The sequence below is a fragment of the Podarcis gaigeae genome (genome assembly GCF_964106915.1).
Source record: "Podarcis gaigeae genome assembly, chromosome: 2".
Lineage (NCBI taxonomy): Eukaryota > Metazoa > Chordata > Lepidosauria > Squamata > Lacertidae > Podarcis > Podarcis gaigeae.
In genome coordinates this window covers 84,671,588-84,687,792 of record NC_139679.1, presented here as the reverse complement: position 1 = coordinate 84,687,792, position 16,205 = coordinate 84,671,588, and the positions used below count along the sequence as shown (strand labels likewise).

Sequence of the window (16,205 nt, the reverse complement as noted above, 5' to 3'; positions counted from 1 at the left end):
CCCTGGGTGCTATAATGGGCATGCTAGCCAAGGGTCCTGCTGTGGCATGTTCAGCCTAAGAACAGAAGATGAGCCTGCTGGAACAGGCCAGTGGTCCATCTAGACCATCATCCAGATGCCTATGTGAAACCCGCAAGCATGACCTGAGCACAAGAGCACATCCCCCTCCATCCTTCTGAAGGAAACCTATTTGAGTATGTATGTACTCAACCAATATTGCCTTCGCTGTGGAGGAAGTGCTGTGTGCCCGTATCTGCATTCAGCACAGCTGCCCTCCAGACTGATGCAAAATATCTGGCGGCAGCAGGGTATGATCAATGGGTACGTCGGCCTCCAAGGGCAGGGCTGGTCCACATGTTCTAGCTGCTCACATTCCACGCTCACCACTCACCAACTGAAGGCCTGAATAGGGCTCTGGTTAGACCCGAATGTAGGAGATCGCCCTGCCAGGAGCATTAAGGTAAAGGTAAAGGTACCCCTGCCCGTACGGGCCAGTCTTGACAGACTCTGGGGTTGTGCGCCCATCTCACTTAAGAGGCCAGGGGCCAGCGCTGTCCGGAGACACTTCCGGGTCACGTGGCCAGCGTGACATCGCTGCTCTGGCGAGCCAGAGCCGCACACGGAAACGCCGTTTACCTTCCCGCTGGTAAGCGGTCCCTATTTATCTACTTACACCCGGAGGTGCTTTCGAACTGCTAGGTTGGCAGGCGCTGGGACCGAGCAGCGGGAGCGCACCCCGCCGCAGGGATTCGAACCGCCGACCTTTCGATCGGCAAGTCCTAGGTGCTGAGGCTTTAACCCACAGCGCCACCATGCAGGTATATTTTGATGCATTGAATAGAATGCAAGTTTATGAGTCATGGCAGTGGGGAGACCATGTGTACAAATTCAACAGGGCCTTGTTTGTTTTGCTGCTATTTTGTTAATGTTGTTAAGATTGTTTTATAGATATGGATGCTATAGTACTTTGTGAATCCCTATAATATGATTTTTGGTGTACCTGTGATGTTTACCTTATTTTTTAGTTGTTTTGTTAATAGTGTTACATAGATGGCAATTGTTTTGTTTGTGATTTGTGATTATTTTACTGATGATTTGTTAAGTATTCTATATGATTTATGCTGTATTCCCAATGTTCCATTATGTTATTTTCAGTTTTTGTTTGTAAGCCACTTTGGGATTTACTTGAATAAAAAGCAGCATAGAAATAGTATTAATCAATCAGATGTGGTTGATCTCCAACTTTCATCAGCCCCAGCCAGCAATGCCGATGGACCGTAGTGACAGGAGCTGCAATCCAGCAAGGTCCTGTTCTCAGACTCCACCCCACTTGCAACTATAGACTTCTGTCCTTTGGCCTGAAGACAGGCACTCCTCCTCCATTGCCTGGTTTCCAATCTGGTGCATTCTTTGCTCTGTTGGCGACAACCTTGGGGATGCCCGGTCTTATTCAACATCTTTACCAACGACTTGGATGATGGACTCAAGGGTATCCTGATCAAATTTGCAGATGACACCAAACTGGGAGAGGTGGCTAACACCCCAGAGGACAGGATCACACTTCAAAATGACCTTGACACATTAGAGAACTGGGCCAAAACAAACAAGATGAATTTTAACAGGGAGAAATGTAAAGTATTGCACTTGGGCAAAAAAAATGAGAGGCACAAATACAAGATGGGTGACACCTGGCTTGAGAGCAGTACATGTGAAAAGGATCTAGGAGTCTTGGTTGACCACAAACTTAACATGAGCCAACAGTGTGACGCGACAGCTAAAAAAGCAAATGCAATTCTGGGCTGCATCAATAGGAGTATAGCATCTAGATCAAGGGAAGTAATAGTGCCACTGTATTCTGCTGTGGTCAGACCTCACCTGGAGTACTGTGTCCAGTTCTGGGCACCACAGTTCAAGAAGGACACTGACAAACTGGAACGTGTCCAGAGGAGGGTAACCAAAATGGTCAAAGGCCTGGAAACGATGCCTTATGAGGAACGGTTAAGGGAGCTGGGCATGTTTAGCCTGGAGAAGAGGAGGTTAAGGGGTGATATGATAGCCATGTTCAAATATATAAAAGGATGTCACATAGAGGAGGGAGAAAGGTTGTTTTCTGCTGCTCCAGAGAAGCGGACACGGAGCAATGGATCCAAACTACAAGAAAGAAGATTCCACCTAAACATTAGGAAGAACTTCCTGACAGAGCTGTTTGACAGTGGAATTTGCTGCCAAGGAGTGTGGTGGAGTCTCCTTCTTTGGAGGTCTTTAAGCAGAGGCTTGACAGCCATATGTCAGGAGCGCTCTGATGGTGTTTCCTGCTTGGCAGGGGGTTGGACTCAATGGCCCTTGTGGTCTCTTTCAACTCTATGATTCTATGATTCTAGTTCCTCGGTATCAGGGAAAGGTGTCCTGGAGAGTCCAGGCTCTGGCCCTGCAGGTACAGGAGGTTCTTCTGGGGACTCATTCTCCCCTGCCTCAGTTGTTCCCTGATCTCCAGCAATAGGCTCAAAGAGCCCTGTACCTGATTGGACTCTGAGTCTAGATCAGTAGTGCAGTGGTAAATTCAGAAGTCTGGGGTCTCTTCATCATAGTTACAACCACACCCCCTTCTGAACTTATACACCCTTACACAATAATCTTGCAATTAGACAACAATAATAATTTGGGATGCGCTGCAACAATCAATGGAGATTGTTATGTGCTGCCTTTCAACTAGATGCACCATTTTCTCTGCATTTACATGGGTGAATGATTTGGAGTGCTCCAATATCTCCTTTTGGAGTGGCTTGTGTTTTCCGTTGACGTTCCATTGCGTGTATGAGAGCTTGCACGCCATTCTCTTGAAAATGAAGCACCTTGTGTTTTCACTTTTGCCAAGCACTTACCTTTGAAACACACAGAACAAGTCCCGCATCCCTTCTCTAGGGCAGTGTTTCCCAACCTTTTTTGGGCAAAGGCACACTTGTTTCATGAAAAAAATCTCGAGGCACACCACCATTAGAAAATGTTTAAAAAATTAACTCTGTGCCTATATTGACTATATATAAAGTAACTCTCTTTAATAGGCATCAAATAAACACAAAGAAAGTACCGGTATTTTATAATTACTTTATTATGAAATAGTAAGTACCGTATTTTTAGGACGCTCCGTCCCATAGGACGCACCTACTTTTTTTGGGGGGGGAAAATAAAGGAAAAATTTTTTTCCTTTATTTCCCCCCCCCAAAACCAGGTCGGGGAACAGTGGGATGGCGGTGCTGCGCCTCCCCGCTGTCCCCCGAGCTTGTGGGGCTGGCCCATGTCTGCCTGGCGCGAGGGGCGCTCTGCTTCAGGGCGCCCCGCGCATCGGGCGGCAGGCTACAGTCCGCAGCATGGGGAACCCTCTGTTTCAGGGCGCCCCACGCGCCCCCACGGGTGCGCAAGGCTTGCCAACACGAGCGCGGAGCACGGGGCGTCCTCCGAAGGAACGCCGCCATCCCGCTGTCCCCCGACTTGGTTAGAAGGCTGGCGGGGGGGGGGGGGAGAAGCCTGCTTTTCCCCGTCGCCAGCCCCGCAAACTCGGGAGACAGCGGGAGAGGCGTAGCGCGCCCACCCGCTGTCTCCCGACATGGTTTGGAGGCTGGCGGAGGGCTTCCTCCTCCCCCAGCCCCGCAAGCTCCCAGAGCTCTGGGTCCCGTTCTGGGGGAGGGGGAAGCTCGGGCTTCCCCCGCCCCAGCCCCGCGTCTCCAGCCGGGAGACGGTCGCGCTTTAGCCCCGTGCGTGCTCTCCCAGCTGGAGAGGTGACGCGCGCCTATGGAGGCTCCTGCCATAGGCGCGCGTCACCTCTCCAGCCGGGAGAGGGTCGCGGGGGGCTGCTTTAGCCCCGTGCGTGCTAAAGCAGCCCCCCGCGACCCTCTCCCCGCTGGAGAGGTGACGCGCGCCTATGGCAGGAGCCTCCATAGGCGCGCGTCACCTCTCCAGCTGGGAGAGCAGGCACGGGGCTAAAGCAGCCCGACTCGCCCGCCTCCCTCCCACGGCACACCCGGCAACTTCTCGCGGCACACTAGTGTGCCGCGGAACACCGGTTGGGAAACACTGCTCTAGGGTGACCCTACCAGCCAATCCTCAGTAGCTGACTCGCCTCCTTTCACTCTGATTTGCCCCAATCAGCGCAAAGGCTGAGAAGGATTTTCAGTGTCTAAAAATCTCCCCTTTCATGCTGATTGGCAGCTCTAGGATGCTAGAGACAGGGGCCCTGCTGCAGAGATAGCGACAGGTCTTCGACCCTGGAGCACTGCACCTTTAACCTCGATTGCTGCTGGACTCTGGGGTCATGACTGCCTCCTTCAGATTCACAGAATTCTGAGATGGCCATTCTGGTTCCTACTTTTTTGCAACATGGGAACTAAATAAAACCTACCCTCCCTGAAGAGGCTGTGCAAACAATTACAAAAGGCAAGTACTTGCTTGTTGGCATTGGGGCGGAGTGGGGCACATGATGTACAGTTAAAACTAAGCACATTTAGCACTGGAGGCTGCCTGGGTGGGAAAGCACACATAAGCTGATCAAAACCCCTGGAAGAAGACCAGGGTGGGGGATGCGGGATAAGGAAAATACATACATTCTTTCTAAAAGTTAACCTGGGAATAGATTATTATTGTCATCTGAAAAGCTAAATGCATAAGCATCCTTGCTACATTTCTACAGCTACAGTAGCCAGCTATTTTCTATATTCTACAGCCACAGTAGCCAGCTATTTTTATTTTTATTTGTTGTTTTGTGTGTGTGTGTGTGTGTGTGTATCAATCACTATATCCTAAGAATATTAAAGCAGTATCTATCTATCACCTATCTATCATCTATCTATCTATCTAGCTATCATCTATCTATCTATCTATCTATCATCTATCTATCATCTATCAATCATCTATCATCTATCTATGTTTTAAAAAACATAAATGTTTAAAACCAGAGGTCATCAACTAACTATTACAGCAAGGTATTTTCTTAATTGCCTGCTTAAGCCTAGTGGCACAGGAAAGTTTTCAGCAGGTGTCTAAAGGTTGAAACAGAAGGCGCCTGCTGGATTTCTGTTGGCAGAGTGTTCCACAGGACTGGGCTGATGCAAAAGACTCGGTTTCTTGTTGCTGTCAGATGGCCGTGTGGCAGAGTTGGATAGACGTCAGGCTTCTCAGATGTAGTTTTTGACCTGAACCCCCGGAGCTGCCTATCAGAGCCAGGTGCAAAAGACACACAATTAGAACCAAAAAACAATGTGTTTCTGAGCTGATGGATTTGTTTAGAGTACCAGCATCTACTGTGTGAAACTCACTGCCTATTGCTATTAGGCAGATAGATGCCTTCGTTGTACTATTTGGGAAGCCTGCTGAAAACTTTTCTTGCTTAGGCAAGCCTACCTGGACATGAAATGTTATAATGTACGTTTGTTGTGTCACTTTTGCCTATATTCAAATCATATTATTATGTCTGGAGGCTATTTTATTACGTCTGCTTTTATTGCTATTTTTAATTAATATTTCATGGTATTCTATGTAAACTGCTTAGAGCTATAGGGAGGAATTCCGATTTTGCGCATCTCAGCCTATCAGATGGCACGGTCCCTCCTTTCTTCTCCTGGGCCAATTTTGGGATGTGTGGGAGGAGCTACATTACACAAGGCAGAAGTCCTTGTGTAAGAATTCTGCTGGCAGGATTTGTAGAATGGTCTCCCCAAGGACGTTCACCTGGTGCTATCATTATGTATCTTTAAATACCAGGCAAAAGCTTTCCTCCATAACCATGCATTTGGCCTTTAACTATCTGTGGCCTTTAAGAGGTGGGTGGGATGTTTTTAATGTATTGTTTTCCCTCCTTGATTTTAATGTATCTATGTGGGGGGTTGTTTGTTTGTAGGTTACTTTGAGTTGACCTGGGCAAGATAAAATAGCTAACAACTGTAATAAATAATACTAATAATATTATTTGTCTAATCTCATCCATGGGGTTGTAGCTGACTAAATTATACTTAGAGCAGACCCATTGAAATTAAAGGACTGAAGTGAGTCACATCCATGCTTTTCAATAGATCTACTCTGAGCAGGACTAACACTGGAGACAAGCCACATACCCTGCCTTAATTGGCATGTAAATCTTGCAAAATAAAATAAATAAAACTGAACTGTGTTGAGCTCAAGAGTCCTTTCACTCAAAAACAAAACAAAACAAAACAGCAGCCCCACTCCTGGTTAGCTGTCTTCATTCCAGCAGTCTAATTTAGGCGTGTGAGCAGGGAAGCTTTTTCACTTTTGCTATTGTTAAACAGTTGGAAGCATGCAACCCTGGCCGATCTATCGCAAATCACCCAGAGATCTGCTGTAGACACTAATCTACCCTCTTGCCTAGTCCTTCTGCAAGGGACTATCTCAGTCTCCCTCTCTCTCCCTGGGAATGCAGCCATTTCTTATGGGAAACCATGGCCAGCTGAGACTAGACTTGCAGGCGCTGGCTTTAGCAAGGTCAGGTGAGACAAAGCTGCACCAGAAAGGAAAGCTTGCCAGCTGTAAATGAGTGAGAAAAGGTGGATTGGAAGCCAAGAGGAACTTTCCACTCCTCCCGTCTGCTCAGAAGGTTAAATACCAAGAAGGGCTGGGAGACTGGGGCGCCTAGCCAGGCCTAGCCATTCCCAGGATCTTAGCACTAGCAGCAGTTGCCAAGCAGAAACTCATATTAGCTCTCTCAGCATAGCAGCTTGCAGATAATTTATTAACATGCTTCCTCCCTCTGCTCAACCACACACTGTTTTAAGGGCCAGCTGTTGCTCGGCCCCTGCTCCTGCCAACCTAGCAGTTCGAAAGCACATCAAAGTGCAAGTAGATAAATAGCTACCGCTCCGGTGGGAAGGTAAACGGCATTTCCGTGTGCTGCTCTGGTTCGCCAGAAGCGGCTTAGTCATGCTGGCCACATGACCCGGAAGCTGTACGCCGGCTCCCTCGGCCAGTAAAGTGAGATGAGTGCCGCAACCCCAGAGTCAGACCTGACTGGTCCTAATGGTTAGGGGTCCCTTTACCTTGTCAGGGCAAGACCATATACAAGCCCACATTTCGTCCTGGTCTGGACCAACCAAGTCCGGATTTTAAAGGAGCAATTTCAGTGGATGCAATAGAATACCCCAGCCATGGTCAGTTTGGGTGGACAACTCCCATCAGCCCAAGCTCGTAGAACCATGCCAGCTGGGGATGGTGGCAGTTGTAGGCTGAAAGCTCAGGAGGGCAGCAGGTTGGTCAAGACAGAAATAGCCCCACAAAAAATGAGTAAAAACTATTCCAAAGTTATCTAAGTTTTGAGACACAGAGTAGAGTGAGATGTCTAGTCTGGAGAAGGGAAGTATAGGGTTGGGGACGTTGACAAGATAATACTCTTCAAATACCTGAATATCTATGATACAGACTAGGGCAACGTTTTGTTCTCTGCTGCCCCAGAGGGCAGGACTAAATATGCTGGGCTTAAGTTACAGGAGGGTGGATTTCAGTTGAACATTAGGAGAGACTTTGTGATGGTGAAAGCAGTTTGACAATGTACAACTACCCTATGGGGGAGGGCAGCTCTTACGCACTGGAGCTCCACAAGCAGCGTTTGGGAATGCTGTAGCCCGGGACTGTCTGCACTGAGCAAGAGGTTGGACTACACTGCTTACAACACGTACACACCCAGCTCTATGATTCATTTGAAAGTTGGTAATAAAGCTTTAGGGATGCGGGTAGTGCTGTGGGTTAAGCCACAGAGCCTAGGACTTGCCGATCAGAAGGTCGGCAGTTCAAATCCCCACGATGGGGTGAGCTCCCGTTGCTCGGTCCCTGCTCCTGCCAACCTAGCAGTTCGAAAGCACGTCAAAGTGCAAGTAGATAAATAGGTACCGCTCCGGCGGGAAGGTAAACGGCGTTTCCGTGCGCTGCTCTGGTTCACCAGAAGTGGCTTAGTCATGCTGGCCACATGACCCGGAAGCTGTACGCCACCTCCCTCGGCCAATAAAGCGAGATGAGCGCCGCAACTCCAGAGTCGGCCACGACTGGACCTAACGGTCAGGGGTCCCTTTACCTTTACCTTTAATAAAGCTTTATTGACCCCCTGGGATGACTCTTTGTATAGCGAAAGGATCGCAGGCTAACGAAAGGGACCAGGTCTTGGTTTCGCAGACCAACTAGCCAAGACAAGATTCTATCTATGGGATTCTATTTAAAGTTTATCCACTCCTGCTTCCTTTTCACCTGTAAATGAGGCTTTGTATTAACAGGCCATTTTATATTATCCTGTTTCTTCTGATTTACATCATGCCTTTAACAGATCACTGCTCACCCTGTTGATGTGCACGTACTTGCCCTGATCCAAAGCCTGCTTATCTAGTCTAGTGTGACTCAGTGGGGATATGGGTCATGGTCCGGGGAGGGGGAACAGAGTGATCTCAGCTCAAATGCCTGCTCAAGCCATGAAACTTATTGGCTGGGCTTTGCTCTCGAGAAAACAGCTCTTGCTCAAAGGACCCTTCATATTTGCTGTCATATGATGTTTCATGGAAGAAGAAGGATGCAATATGCAGGTAATGAGTAAGCAACCCATTTTGATCACTTACCCATGAGCCAATTTTCCAGAAATGCCTAGGGACCCTGTGTCCCTCCAGATGTTGCCAGACTACATTCCCCATCATACCTGACGTTGATCATTCTGACTGAGGCTGGTGGGAGTTGGGGTCCAGTAACCTTTAGAGAGCCACCCCTTGCCTAGGTTGACCTCTGGGACCAAGCTTCCTTGTCTTGCAATTCAGTAAGCAACCCTTAAGAAACTCAACAGGGGACGTTTCCTGGGTGTGCCATATTGGTATGTCTCGTCTATACACAGGAATGGGAGCAGTCTCCATGCTGCTCACAGCTGCTCCAAACAGACTTGTAGGATCAGCATGGGTGATGCAGCTGGTGTGGTACAGAATCCTGATACTAGCTGCCTGGTATCTCTTTCATAGGTCAACATCCTCCTCCAATGCACAATTAGTGGAAGAGCCACTAATCAGTTACCTGGGACCAGCGTAGCACATGGAGATCTGTCCTGCAACACTCTGTGCCCTGCAGCTGCCTGAGACTGCTGCCTCTCTCTGCCTAACAGGAGAGTTGGCCCGGCCTCAAAGCATCACCAGGCACTCTTGGAAACCTTGTCCTCTGTTATGTGGACTGAAAAAGGAGCCAGTGCCTCTTGGTCTGCACACAGTGACTGGAAGCCAAGTTTAGAGAGATCCTGATTATTTTTTGTGATTCCCAGCATAATCACAGGCAGTCCTGTAAGCTCTGCTCCACCTATTCTGCACTAAGCTCTTTTCATGGGCCCGTTTCCATCCCTAAAAGATTTGTCTTTTGAAAAGCTAGAGCGCAACACACACAGAGAGACCTGTGTCAGCTTTGTCTTTCATGTCATTCTCTCTCCTATGAAAATGAGGAGCACAAATGTTGCAACGATGAGTATATTTGTGTACATAACCCCTTCGAGGAGACTCAAAGTGTCTTCAGAGCCGAATCTCATTTGCAGTTGTCTTGTCATCCTGCTCCCTGGCAGGCAGGAAAATGAGGACGTAACCCCAACACAAGGAGAGAGAGACAGAGAGAGCATTTCAACCGGATTTGTTCACGGATTTGCCTGTTCTTGGACAGTCTGCATTTTTAAAGGCATTTTAGACCTGCTTAGCAGCTGAGCAAAATGTAGGACTTCAGAGTTTATAGTGTGACCAAGACTTAAGAGGAGCAAGGACAAGTCTCACATATACGCATACAAGCTTCCAATGTCAGCAGCGACTGCAGGATGCAAGAACAAGTCCAATTTGCAAGTGTTAGCATTACCTTGCGATTAGCACTTCTGGAGTCACCTGAAAGGGCTTTTGTTGTGGCCAAGTTAGAAAGGCCATCTCCACCTAACTCCACCCTGAGCCCAGGAACTCAAGCATTTTTTGCTGTTCTAGTTCGCTCAATGAAGGGACCAAGGAAACAAAGCCAAGCACAGAAGTTTAAGCTGACCATGCACAAAGCCAAACAAGGCAGATAGCAGGGAGTCCAACACAGCAGGGAGGGAGAGCATGCTAATCACATCCTTGTCAAAGAAAGCAGGAGTCGGGGGCAGGATGATTTCGAAGCACTCCATCTACAAGAGATGCTGAACCATCAGCAGTTGTTTCTAAGCTTTGGGGAGCTGGCTTCAGGTACCAGGCCTGTTGGCAGACCAACTCTGTGTTACAAAGATGTCTGAAAATGTGACATGAAGGTTGGCAACATCAACCCTGCTGGGTGGGAATCCCTTGCAGATGACCACAGAGCCTGGAGACAGGCAGACAGGTCGTGCATCCATAGCTGTGACCGGAGGAGGAATGACCACTGGGAGGAGTGCAGAGAGATGAAACTCCATGGTGCATCTGCAGTAGCACAACCAGATGCCTTCATCTGCCCCAGCTGCAACAAAACATGTCTCTCCTGCATTGGTCCCTGCAGCCACAGCAGATGATGTTACCTTCCAACAATTTGACTTCAGCCCCAAAGGTGCACTCCTCCCTTGACTCCTGAGACAGACAGATTTTTGAAGGAGCTTGCTGGTTGGGATTGTCGTGAAGTGAATTTGCCACTGTGCCACTGCTGTCCCAACATGACAGGGCTCATATGACCCAGACCACTGACAGGAGTTGCTCTTGACAGGCTAGCTAACTTCATCCACACATAGATCACCCCTACAAGGAGCATGACATTCACATGGTAACTTCCCCTGGGATCCAAATCTTCTCAAAATGATCTCTTCTAAGGTCCAGAATAATGGGAAAAAAGCACCTTGGGATATCTGTCCCTGTCAAAGAAGAGTTTCCTAGGATGAGGTGTTGACATTACCTAGAAGGGGTAGCAGGGGATTCTGGATGTTTATTTATTTGCCTTAAGTATTTACTTTGCCACCAACACCACCTCGGAAAAATCCTTGCAGACGCCGCCCAGCCATGTGCTCAGCATTTCAAAGTCCCCGTGCAAACTTTCCATCTCCCAGACAGCCTTATCGATGGGCACTTCTGCCTGTTGTTGTCCAGGCAGTTGCCTGACTTCACCTCTACCCAGATAATGAGCCTCTTTTTGCAGCGTTTCTTCTTTCTTTCTTTTGCAACTGATATGCACCTTACACAGCAGTTTTAGGCTCTTTCTCACAGTACAAACTGACCTCTCAGAAAGAGGAAAAAAACTCTGCATGGATGTCAGAAATGTGAGAATTGCAAAACTGCAGACAGGGGCGGACTTGGTTAATATGGGGTCCTAAGCAAGGACAAAATTTGGCACCCCCTGCTTTAAATATTTCTTATTTTCCCAATAATTCCTTTTGGTAAAGTTGCTTTTTATAGATCTTCTCAGTAGGTCACCGTATAAATATAGGCACCATCATCATAATCATCGTCATCATATTATTATTATTATTTTCTGTCCCCTCAGCTTGGCACCCTGTGCAATGGAACTTCCTGCACCACTGTCATGGACTGGTTGGTCGCAGAGGAATGGTGGGAGGAACCAGCCGAGGAACTGCAAGGGAAAAAGGCTCAGAGCCCAGGAAGTGGTGGTGGGACAACAATGAGTGGTCAGAGAGAGAAGACTAGGAAGAGGAGGTGTCGGAAGCTGAAGAGGGAACAGGGCTGTGTGAGCTGGGAGAGTCTGTGTCAGACAGCAGTCCAGGATCAGAGACAGAAGCTGAAGCAGGAGAGGAGGGAAGCTAAGAGGCAGAGGTGGATCTGGCTAGTGAAGAGGCACAGGTGTCTCCCCCTCCTGCTGCAACAAGCTCCCTTCCCCGCTGGTCTCCCACAACCAGGAGATGCATGAAAAGGGCAGAGGAGAGGTTGGCTTCATGCAGGGGCAATCTCAGATTGCTTGGGGGAAACTCTGGAGAGGACTTAGGCAGCTGTGGGAAGGCAGGGGTCTTCAGCCTCCACAACTACCTCATGGGGGCAAGACCTGCCAGAGATGAGTTGCTGTGCTCATTAGGCCAGATACTCCTGTGCAGATCCTGTTTTTGCTAATAAAGAGTTAACTCCAACTTCCTTGGTATGATTTATTGCTGGCTCATTCCTGTCAATCACCCTAAATCCAGCGCTCCTGCCAGGAGGGAAATATTCTGAATTCTTCTCCCCACTCCGTCCCAATCTATCAGTTAAGCAAACAGGAACACTAACCCAACTTTTCTCAATCTGTTTGTCCCCCCACCCCAATATGTGGTTGGACTGTAGCTCATTATCCCTTACTGTAGACCATTGTTGGTTGCGGCTGATGGAACTGGAGTGAATACGTCGATTTCAGTTTCTCTCGGGTTCTCACTTTTGCAGTCTTCATTTTTCCACATCAGTTTGCATTTTTAAAAAGTCCTAATGAAAATTGATCAACATTTTAGTGTGAATATCTTCTGATATGCACATTTGTGTATGCAAATTTGCCTAAGATACACATTTTTGCAAGGCAATTTCCTCTAACATAATGAATTTTTGTACGCCATTTCCACAAATACATGCATTTTTAGGGTCACTTTACCCCAGCATGTGCATTTTTGTACCCTTATCTGTGCCAGAGAACTGCAACACAACTGTGAAAGCTGAGGAATGGCTGTGTTTTGGCCTGTGCATTGTTTCACAAAGCGCCCATCATTTAGTTCACTATTTAAATGTGAACTGAATCTATGTTCTCCCCATCCTTAAATTGGATTCCAAATTACCCAGAAGACAGCAGGTTGGGGGGAGCTGTTTGAACCTCTTGTGGGCTACGGCTGCGTCTCATGACTTCCTTTGTTCACAGTCATGCTTCGATGTGAGTTGCTGCTCCCTGTGGTGGAATTTCCCATCGTAGCCACCCACGTGCTGACAGCTGATCCTCACTCACTGCAGGCTCAAGTGTCTCATGAATTATCCAATGAAGGACAGTAATTTTAAACCTGTATTTGACGATGACATACGGAGGATGGAGATGCAAATCGGATGGGGGTGCTTGTCCGCCGAAGGACACCAAGGACTAAAATAGGACGTCTCTTTCTCTTATGCATTCCTCCAATGTTCCCTTTTCCAGCCTGGCTTTCTGTCCTGGCACACAACTCAGGCTGTTGTTGCTGCTGCTACAATCGCATTTCCCGATGCTCTCAGAAGATGATGGTGCATCTTTGGCACAAAACGTGACTGGCGCATCTGCAGGAGAAGCATCACCGCTGCAGCCTCTGTGCTTGAATATGGATGAGAGGCAGCAAGAGAGAGTGAAGCAGAAATCAACCTCCGGAAACAAAATCTGCTCCTGACACCTGCAAACCAAGTACTAATTTTGATCCTACACAGCAATTCGGATTAAAATAATGTAAAGCAAATTGGACCCGCTCCTTGGCATTCTTCCGATGGAAAACCTTTGAGAGGCTCTCAAATGAGGCTTTCTTTTTAAGCTTTGAGAGGCTCTTTTTAAAACCACTGTGCCATTTCCCAGAACTGCAGGGTGCTCACACTGTCTGCTCTGAACCCAGATTCTTGAGGTGGTAGGAAGGGAACTGGCTTCCACGGTTCAGGCTAACTTCTATCCCTCCTACCAAGGCTTTCCAAAAGCTAGTGCCGGCCCTAGAGACAATCTCTGCCACCTGGATACTTGTGCAATAAAAGCCAGACTTTGTTTAAACAATCACACACTGTACTTCCACCCACAGACTAATGGTGCTCAGCGCTGGCAAAGTCAGAAGAAGCAGTTATGTAACTGGCATTCTGCAAACATAGGAGCCGCTTGAAAGAATTCGGGGACAAGGAGCAAGGAAGGAAAACAAGTCTTGCTCTCACAATAGCCACTCCATTAACGTCATTCGACTCTCTCCAAGTTTTGGGTGGAGATGGCTTTTTTCCCCTTTTCTTTCTATTTTAGACTCCAGAGTGAGGATGTTCTGACATTAAGCAGCAATTCTCAGCTTCAGATATGAATCACATTGTTAAGTTACATCTTAATTTGGCATGTTTAAAACAAAACTGGGCTTGCATCAAATCTGAATATGCAGGAAACCTGCCCTTTCCTTTCAGCTGTGCTGTTATCCGAATATGTTGCTCAAAATAAGGAAGCAGCACTAATGAGTATTTCACAGGAAAGTGTGACATATTCTTTTCCTACAGCAACCCTGGCACCTCTTTTTTTGCATATTATGATTCTATGAGTGAAGATGGATCAAATGATAGAGATGAATGTGTGAAATGGTCTGTGTATCACTTATCTGCATGGTTCCCACCATTAATACTGTTTTCACTGAGTCATGTTTACTGTAATGTACAAGGAAAGAACAAAAGGTATCCCATTTAGAAATTTAGGTGCTGTTTCCTGGAATTTTCAAGGTCCCACATAGGTCATTTTGGAAGTATTTATGTGCACCTGGATTTACTTTGGCAGCCCACCTGTATGCAAAGTAATCTTAAATTTGTTTATGGCTGGTAATAAACCACAACCAGATTCTATTAGAAGCAGTTGAAGGAGGAGACTGTCTCAGAAGGTGGCAGCCTCTCCTCGGTTAGAAGCTTGTAAGGAGGGGCTATGGACATCTTTTGGGGATGCTGTACCAGGGGAGTTCCTGCAGTTCAACTACAAGACCTTTAGAAACACTGTGATTCATTCTAAATGCTGGAGGAAGTTCCATCCACAAAAGAAACTATCACAGAGCAATGCATAATGCGGCAGCAGGATTACTTTCTCTTGTATATTTTCCAGGCCATATTATGCTTGCCTTATATCAATTGCCCTGGTTTATGGCTTGTTGTTGTTGTTTTTGTTTAGTCATTTAGTCGTGTCTGACTCTTTGTGACCCCATGGACCAGAGCACGCCAGGAACTCCTGTCTTCCACTGCTTCACGCAGTTTGGTCAAACTCATGTTAGTAGCTTCGAGCACACTGTCCAACCATCTCGTCCTCTGTCGTCCCCTTCTCTTTGTGCCCTCCATCTTTCCCAACATCAGGGTCTTTTCCAGGGAGTCTTCTCTTCTCATGAGGTAGCCAAAGTATTGGAGCCTCAGCTTCACGATCTGTCCTTCCAGTGAGCACTCAGGACTGATTTCCTTAAGAATGGATAGGTTTGATCTTCTTGCAGTCCATGGGACTCTCAAGAGTCTCCTCCAGCACCATAATTCAAAAGCATCAATTCTTCGGCGATCAGCCTTCTTTATGGTCCAGCTCTCACTTCCATATATCACTACTAGGAAAACCATAGCTTTAACTATACGGTCCTTTGCCGGCAAGGTGATGTCTCTGCTTTTTAAGATGCTATGTAGGTTTGTCATTGCTTTTCTCCCAAGAAGCAGGCGTCTTTTAATTTCGTGACTGCTGTCACCATCATGGAGCCCAAGAAAGTAAAATTACCAGGCCCAATTCAAAGTACTGATGCTTACATATAAAACTTTAAACCAGGGATTCTCAAACTATCTACTACCAGGGCCAAACTGTATGTGGGCCCACTAGTCACAAAGTGGGAATGTTAGGGACAGAGCCAACTACAAAATGGTGCAAGAGGAAGGCAGACTTTGGCATAATCAATTGGCAATTACAATGAATCAAATCCTTCTGTGTTAACTGAAAGAGACTTCTCTCCTTTGCTATTTTCAACATCTCCACCAGTTTCCAAAAAACCATATTTATGAATTGTTTGCTACTTAATTCCTTTTTAAAAACTGAGCTTTCACAATTTGAATGTTTGATAGCTTTTCAATTATTATATGCTTGGAGTACTATGCTAGGAACAGGTTTCCCAAATAAATATTAATAATTTTAAAACCGTTTGAAGGGCAGAGATGATGTGGATGAACAAAGAGGATACCTGAAGGCATCAGAGACAGCTCAATGATGCACTGTTTGAATAGGACCACAGTTCAGCTTGGTAAAGTTATTGCTTACTTTTTTTTTTTAGGTCATGGGGGCACTCACCTTTCACCCCACTTCTCTCACCTCTGGAAAGCCAACATTTGCAGATCTTGCTACTATTATAGTGTATTTTACTGAGTGCTGAAGCAGCAAAGATGTAGTCATCCAGCAGCCCCATAGTCCACATGTTCAGATATACAGAAAACACATTTCTAAGCATCCACCTCTTTTCAGCAGCTGCATCCATTAAAAAGCAGCCAAGAGAGAACTGAGGCAAGCTTGACCTACGTAGCTGGACATCTGAAGCTAGCACTGGAGGTGGAAAGGGC

The 16,205-nt window shown here is 47.0% G+C and overlaps 1 long non-coding RNA gene across 1 annotated transcript in view; it reads left to right on the top strand.

The window, feature by feature from the left end:
- The first annotated feature begins 732 nt into the window (after positions 1–732).
- The window catches only part of LOC310839046, a 202,654-nt gene continuing 187,181 nt past the window's right edge, over positions 733–16,205 (top strand). The window contains exon 1 of the long non-coding RNA XR_014561310.1: positions 733–818. This is a non-coding gene — a long non-coding RNA (uncharacterized lncRNA). The remainder of the gene's footprint in view (positions 819–16,205) is intronic.